The sequence below is a fragment of the Mus musculus genome, chromosome 7 (genome assembly GCF_000001635.26).
Source record: "Mus musculus strain C57BL/6J chromosome 7, GRCm38.p6 C57BL/6J".
Classification (NCBI taxonomy): Eukaryota; Metazoa; Chordata; class Mammalia; order Rodentia; family Muridae; genus Mus; species Mus musculus.
The window spans coordinates 99,781,385-99,789,587 of record NC_000073.6 but is presented as its reverse complement, the minus strand read 5'-3'; the positions used below and the strand labels follow the sequence as shown (position 1 = coordinate 99,789,587).

At 43.3% G+C, this 8,203-nt stretch overlaps 1 annotated feature.

The window, feature by feature from the left end:
• Positions 1,103–1,883: an enhancer, noted in NCBI's record as "Ikaria enhancer fragment used in the GFP reporter construct". NCBI's record gives its function as "activates a minimal E1b promoter by reporter assays in transgenic zebrafish olfactory sensory neurons" and the evidence as "EXISTENCE:transgenic organism evidence [ECO:0001131][PMID:25417106]".

Below are 8,203 nucleotides of genomic sequence, written 5' to 3'. Positions count from 1 at the left end.
GCTGGGATTTGAACTCAGGACCTCTGGAAGAGCAGTCTTACCTGCTGAGCCATCTCTCCATCCCTCTTGGCATGTTTTGTAAAGTCTTGTATATCTGACGCTGTGTTGTCTTTCCTTCCCTTCTGTTGGCCTCACTGACTGACCTCTATGAAGTGGCCCATAGAGTTATCAGTTGCCTTGGGTTAGCTTCCTACGTGGGCCTCGTGCGGTCAAGATGGAGGCACAGCCAGCCTAGCATGTGCGTTGTGATATCAGAAACCCTCCATTCATTTCACCAATCTTTACATCACCGTGGGCCAGGCTCAGTTCCAGGCTTGGAGGTCCAAAGATACTGCTGACATTTTCCTTTTATTTCATTTTCTGATAGTGTTTATAGTTTCATCTAAACGTTTAATTATTTTACTGGCCTTGAGTTCAGTTTGGTTCCCCTGCCCCATTCATCTCTAGGTCAGAATTTTCCAGTGATTTCACGTTATCCTGGTCCCATAAGATTTTAAGAGGGGGGGAAAGATTCTGTAGCTAATAGTTAAGGACCTTCCTCTTTAAAAGCTTTGCATTAGGTGTGTGTGTGTGTGTGTGTGTGTGTGTGTGTGTGTGTGTGTGTGTGTTCATGTGTGCATGGGTGTGCACTTGAGTTCAGATGTCTGCAGGCAAGGGGTTTGGATTCCCTGGAGCTGGTGTTACAGGTAGCTGTGAATTGCCTCACATGGGTGCTGGGAGTCAAACTGAGGTCATTTGGAAGAGCAACACATGCTCTTAACTGCTGAGCCATCCCTCCAGCTTCTTAAGACCCCACCCCCCACCCCCGCCTCTAACAGATGGGCAGCTTCAGTTAGCACAGTGAAGGCCCGGAGGAGTCCTGGAGTCAAGAAAAACAGATGTTTGGCTTTGTCATTTTATTAGTATTTGACTTCAGGCACCAGTTTTAAAGGAACAGCTTCTGGCAGCATGTCACGACTGAGGAGGAAGGATAGCGAGGACCAAATGGAGCCTGAGGCTTTCTCTCCTCACGTCCAGCTTCTGTGCTTCTGTGGTCTACCTGGAAGCAGGAAGCATGTGTGGCCAGCTCTGTTCCAGGCCTGCAGTGCCAGGAGCCGTAAAGCAGAGGTGCTCAGGCAGTGCAATGGCTTCACACTTGGCTAGGATGTCATAGAGACGTGTCTGTCTTGGGCCTTGAAGGGTGAGAAGAGGTATATGAGTTGGTCCTTGTGAGCTCAGAATCTCAAGGAGTGGGCAGTGGCCCAGTCTGTGCCTCAGAGCCATAAGCCAAAGAGCAGGGATTGAACAGAGATGCCTTTGGGCAAGAAGGAAGGTGTGGGCCAGAACTCTCCCACAGGAGCTGAGGAAGTGACTCTATGCCACTCTTCCTTAGTGCACCATGCACGAAGCATAGAGTCTGCCATCATGAGGCAGGCTCTCTTGGGTCTAATTACCAGTCAGCTCAGACCACACATGTGGCTGTCTCTCAAGGCCTAGCTTTCCTCCGGGAGCCTGAAAAATTCTTTGCTTGTCTGGAACTAGCAACTGGGGAGTGGAGAATGCAAGGACCCATATTCCTAGGGATTCATTAGGGCCTGTCAATGAGACATCTTTCCCTTTCAGGGGCCAATTAAAGCAGCAGGGAGCTTGGGAGCCAGACAGCAGGGAGGTAAACATTGGTGCCCATGCTGGAGTCAGGTCCTTCTGTCCTCAGTGAGCCTGGGTCTCTGGAGATGGGCGCACTAGCCCCAGCAAACACGTGGCTGCCAAGAGCACCTGGGATGTTTTCCATGCTTTAAGAGTTGCCCTGTGTGAAGTACATGTCATCATCTTAGAATCACCCTCATCTCCATGGTAACTGGATTGTATCAAACACTAGCTAGGGACTAAGCCCTAGGCTGGGCCTTCCCATAACCTTACCTTAATAAACAGCTATACTGAGCTAGAATTCATGTACAGTCACCTGATTCATCATTGGAAGTATGAATTTAGTTTTTAATATATTCATGGAATTGTATAGCCATTGTCAAATGAGCCTTTATATTTTTAATATATATTTTAGTTGCTAGCCTATGCGTTTGCTGGGGTGAGGTGTGTGTGCCTGTGTGAATGGAGTTGCCTGTGGAGTCCAAAAGGGCACTGGATGGGTCTCCTGGAATTTTTCAGGAGGTTTTGAGTCTCCGTGTGAGAGCTGGGAACCCACCTAGGATCCTCTGCAAGAGCAGGCTGTGCCTTTAGCAGCCAAACCATCTCTCCAGGCCCAGAATTACTTTTAGAACCTTTTTATGTTCCCCACCAGAGACTTTCTGCATCCATTAACAGTCACCCCCTCCCCCTCACCTCCCCTCAGCTCCAGGCAATGGTGACTAGCCCGGCTCTTTATTTTATCAACCCTGGGTATCTCATGTGAATGACACCATGTGACATGTCTTTTGTGTCCTGCTTGAATCACTTACCAGAATGCATCTGGATTCTTTCATGCTGTTCATTTATTTGAATAAATGTAATACTCCACTTCCGTTTTTTTTAAAGCAGTTATACTGACACATAATCACCCACCACACAACTCACTCATCTAAAGTATACAATTCAGGACAGGCCTTTTGTATATTACATTGTCAAAATCTGTTTTTGAAGTAGCATCTCACACAGCCCACACTGGCCTCACATCACTAGATGGCTGAGGAGGAGTGGTATTGAACTCTCTTGCCTCCTTCCCCAGCCCTCCCAAGCACCAGGCTTACAGGCGTGCACCGCCATCATGGCTTACATGGTTCATTTTTAAACCTAGATACAACAGTAGCCACTTTAATAATTTAAAAAAAGATTTTATTATTATTTATGTGTATGTGTGTGTCTCTGTGTAGGTATGTCTGAATATGTGGGGGCTCTCAGAGGCCAGAAGGGGGCGTTGGATCCCATGGAGGGGGCACTTACAGGTGGCTGTGAGCTGCCTAGCATGGGTGTTGAGATTTGAACCACAGACTTCTGGGAGAACAGGAAGTACTTTTGACCACCGAGCCAGCTCTCCAGCCCCAGATTTAATCATTTTAAGTATTTGATTCTACAGCATTAACTACACTGACATGTGGTGCAACCATGACCACTATTTCCAGAAGTCTCATGACTACAAACAGAAATTATTAGCCAGTAAATCACAACTCCCTGTCATCTCTCCTCCTCTCATGCCTGTGATAATTCCTAATCTATATTATGTCTCATGAATTGGCCAGTTTTAGAAGCTTCCTATATATATTTATGCAATGCTTGTCCTTTCATATCTGGATTATTTCACAAATCCATTCAAGGGTTCTCCACGTGATGTCACATATAAGAATTCCATTCCTTCTCATAGTGGAGTGATATTCCAGGGTGCACAGACTTCACATTTTTATCTTTATATCATTTAGTGATTTGTCATTTTGGTGGTTTCTTTTGGCTATTTTGAATGGTGTTCTCATAAACATTTGATGCACACATTTTTATTGGTGTGTGTGTTCATGTGCAAGCATGTATGCGTGTGAGAAGTGGGCAGAGGATGGCCTCTGATGTCATACTCAGGAATGCCATCCACCTCCTTTGAGACTAGCTTTCTCATTGGCTTGGAGCTGTACTGGCTGAACAACGAGCCCAAGGGATCCTCCTGCCTGGGTCTCCCCAGCACTGGAATGAGCATAAACTACTGTAGCTGGTATATTTCTGTGGGTCCTCAGAATCAAACTCAGGCCCTTGTGCTGTGAGACAAGCACTTTCTAACCTTCGCTGTCTCCCCAGCCCCAGTGTACAGTGAGCACCTGTGGTCACTATTCTGGGAATTTACCCAGGGTGCATTGCTGGATTTAACTTACTAAGGAAGCATTATGTGGTTTCTGGTTATGACTGTGCCTTCTACGTACCCATCAGTGATGTAGGAGGGTTCCATTTCTTTACATCCTCACCAAAATAGGCTGTAGTTCAGGCTTCCCTAGAACTCATCATCACGTAGCCTACACTGGTGGGGAACTTGTATCTGCCCTCCTTGCTTGGTCTCCCAGCACATTCTGTCATTAACTACAGAGGTTCTGGTGAGTGTGAAGTGGTGTCTCGTATTCTTGCTGTGCATTTTCCTAATGATTAATGATATCAAGCATCATTTCAAGTGCTTATTGGCTGTTGTGTATTTTCTCTGGAGAAATACACAATCAGGTTCCTTACCCATTTAGACATTGTTAGATCAGTCTCTGTTACTTAACTGTGGGAATTGTTCTCACGGTTTTAGTACTTCCTTCATTTTGTGTGTTGTCATTTTAATTAACTAATTATATTTACGGTGTGTGTGTGTGTGTGTGTGTGTGTGTGTGCGTGCACGCACATGTGTGCAAGTGCCCATGTAGGTCAGCAGAATGTGTTAAGTCCTTGTGGCTGGAGTTGCGTGTGAGCTGCCTGACCCCACACTGGTCCTCTGGTGGAGCATTAAGTGCTCCATCTTCCACTTTCCACACAGTGACTTTTGAAGCACAATATTGTAAAATTCTGATGACAGTATTGTCATCTTAACAATATTAAGTTTTCCTTTGTATTTACCTTCATTTGTTATTTTAGTTCCATATCTAAGAGACGATCCTAGGTTATCAGAACGCACTTGTTTTCCAGCTAAGAGCTGAATGGTTTTACTTTACACATTGGATCTTCGATCTATTTGAGCTTTATTTTTCTATGTGGTGTATATGTTATATTTTAAATATTATAAATAATATTATAAAATAATATTTAAATATTAGGTATAATATTTAAAATATAATACCTATATTATATTTTAAATATTATACCTATTTATATTATACTTTTATGCATACTATATACATTTTGTGTGTAATGTACAAGGATCCAAATTTATTCTTTATGTGTGGCTGTATGTGGAGGTCAGAGGTCAACCTTGGTATTTTTCTCATCACTATCCACCTTATTTTTTGAGACAGAGTCTCTCACCAAACCAGGAACTTGTCAATTGAGCTGGACTGGTTGGCTGGCCAGCCCCAGAGGTCCTCCTATCTCTGCTTCCCCAGTACAGGGATTACAGACACGTGGTGTTGTGCCAAGATATTTTTCTGTGGGTTCTGGGATACAACTTAGGTTCTCATCAAAAACTACAGGCACTGGGCCAATGGAACCATCTTCCCAGCCCTCCAAACTCATCTTTTTTGTGTAAGATTATCCAGTTGTCTCCGCACATTTTTCTTCAGTGATTGGTCTTGGTGCCCCGATAAATGTGTAGCTCAGTTCCCGAATGTCAGGGCTAGCCCAGTGGTCTATGTCTGTCTCTGTGGCCCCTCGCACCACTGTTCTCTCACAGTGCATTCTAAAATTGGGAAGTGGGAATTCTTAGGCTGGTTCTTTTTCAAGATCCTTTGTGTCAGGAGCCTGAAGGCAGGAGCTGATGCAAAGGCCATGGAAGAATGCTGCTTACTGGCTTGCTCCTCAAGGCTCTCTCAGCCTGGTTTCTCATAGCATCCAGGCCTACCTGCCCAGGGATGGCAACACCCACAGTGATCTGGGCCCTCCCACATCAATCGTTAACCAAGAAAACGTCCTATAGACTTGCCCACAGGCCAATCTGATGGAGGCATTTTTCTTAACTGAGGTCCCCTGACCAGATAACTAGCTTGTGTCAAGTTGACCAAACTAAACCAAACCAAAAAACAACCACAACCACTAACCAACCAACCAAGGATTTTGAGAACAATGTTGAAGAGACAAAAGAGGGAGACCTTGTCTTGTTCGTGTTCTCCTTCTTGCTTTAGGAGGAAAGAAAGGCTTTCAAACCTGCAGCAATGAGGTCACTTACTGTACGTTCCTCATGAGTGCATATTCCCATTCAGAGGAAGATTCCATTTCTTCCTAGCTTTCTGAGCCTTGAAAGGCTATTGAATTTTGTCAAATGTTTTCACTGCATCAATTAAGGTGATCATGTGATCCTCCCACGCCCGTCATTCTGTGCTGCCTTATATAGACTCTAATGTATTCAGACACTCTTCCGGTCTGTGGTAAATTTCATGTGGTCACAGTGTATTACGATTTGAAAATGGATTCAATTGGATAGCGTTTACCGAGAAGTTTTGCATTTATATCACAGAGGGTATTGATGGATGGGTGTTAGCTTTCTTTTGATGTCTTTGCCTGGGCTCTGCTATGATGCTGATGCTGAATTCATCTAATGACTTCCATGGTGTTCCTCCCTCTTTTCCCCCCTTAACATCCTTGAGAATAATGTTAATTATTCTGTAAGTCACAGGACACACCAAGCACATCCTCGGCTCTGGACTTTTATTGGTTGTAAGCTTTTTCCATCCAGCCTCTTTGCTTACACTTGATATTTTCCCCTTTTTCTGGACTCTCCTGGGTGTTTATAGAAAATTTTCATTTTATCTTGTTAATCTAGTTCACTGATGTGTCATAGTTCACACTGTTGTCTTATAATCCTTTTGTACTTTGGTTTGGGTTGAAACAGTTTACAGAAGGGGGAAGATATCTTTACCAACTCTAAATAAGACAGTGGGTTAATATCCAGGACATATAAAAAATTGCAAAAATTACCAAAAAGCTGAACCACTCAGTCGGTGGATTGTCTGTGAATTGAATAGATATCAAAGGAAGAAATAGAAATAGCTAGTAAATACTTCAAAAAGTATTCAACAGTCTTAGCTATCAGGGAAATGCAAAGTAAAACTGAGTTGAGAAAATCAACTCAGCCGGAATGGGACTGGAGAGATGGCTCAGTGGCCAAGGGCACCGGAGAGATGGCTCTGGCCACTGGGGGTACTTCCACATACATGTACACACCCATAGACAGATATATGCACCTACACATAATTAAAAATAATAAAAATCAGTCTTAAAATATTAACAAGGACTGGTAAGGATATAGGGAGAGAGAGCCTCTTAATCAATGATAGTTGTGATGCAAATTCATATAGCAACCATGTACATTAGTATGGATGGTCCTAGAAAAGCAGCAACTGCAATGACTCTGACCCAGTTATGGTACTCTGGGGTATGTACTCACAGAACTCATAAGAGATGCTTGTAATTTTCATTATAGCTGTGGTATTTACAATAGTCAGGAATTGGAACTAGGTGAATGTCCATTAACAGATGAGTGGGTGGAGAAAAGGAGGTGCTTATATTTTATGCAGCCGTACAAAGAAACGAAGTCATGGCCTGTTTCAGGGACATCTTCAATTGAAAGGTCACTGTGCTAAGTGAAACAAGGCAGACTCAGAGAGACACATACTGCACATGGTGTGTTCTCTCTCTCTCTCTCTCTTTCATTCATTCATTCATTCATTCATTCATTCTTTCTTTCTGTTTGTGTTTGTGTATGTGCATATGCACACATGTTTATATGTGCATTCTTTAGGTCGTGAAACTGAAAAAGAAAACAGAAGGCAGAAAGAGGTCCCAAGGTTCCATGTGATCAGAAAGCAGAAGGGGGTGGAGCACTAACTAGGAGAAGAGGAACCAGCTGAAGAGGAGGAGGCAGGACAGTGGCTGTGGGGGAGGGGAACAAATGAGCATAAAGGACAGTTTCATCCTTATTTTGTCTGCTAACCTAAAAGCCAATAAAGATAAATGTGTCTTTTGCTCAAGAGACGTTAACTACTAAATGAAGCACAAGGGTTAATAAAGGAAAAAAGGACTGGAAAACATTAATAAATAGAAGCTGTTACTTTCTAATTTCTCGTTTTCATTTTAAAGGATATTGACTTTGTATACTTGTTCTTTGATCCTGAACGATATTAGTTGTATCATTAATTTTACTTTGTCAAAGTTCAGAACATTAATTTTTGTTCCGTAGTTATAATTCCCAGAATGCTTCAGCCTAGGTTCTGTATTTAAATGCTACTCATCACTGTCACTTTTATCACCGATTCTTAATTCTGGCCATTCTTTATTTTGAGTCGTCTGCTGGCTGTCTGCATTGTCTTACATAACAGACTTTCAGAGCGGAGCCCACGGGTGCTGTGTTACCACTTCCTGTGTGTCTGAAATGTCTGCCTGCTGCCTTTAGCTCTGAGTGAGCTGGTCATCATGTGGCCCTGATGTGGATAAGGGCTTTTGCTTCCTCTCTTAGTTTGTTCATGACCTTGTGCAGTATGGCATGGCAGTGTGCACAGGTAATCTGTTTCCTACTCTCATTTATTCTTCTTGATGTCTACTGTATCCTTTAATGCTGTGAAATTAGTTC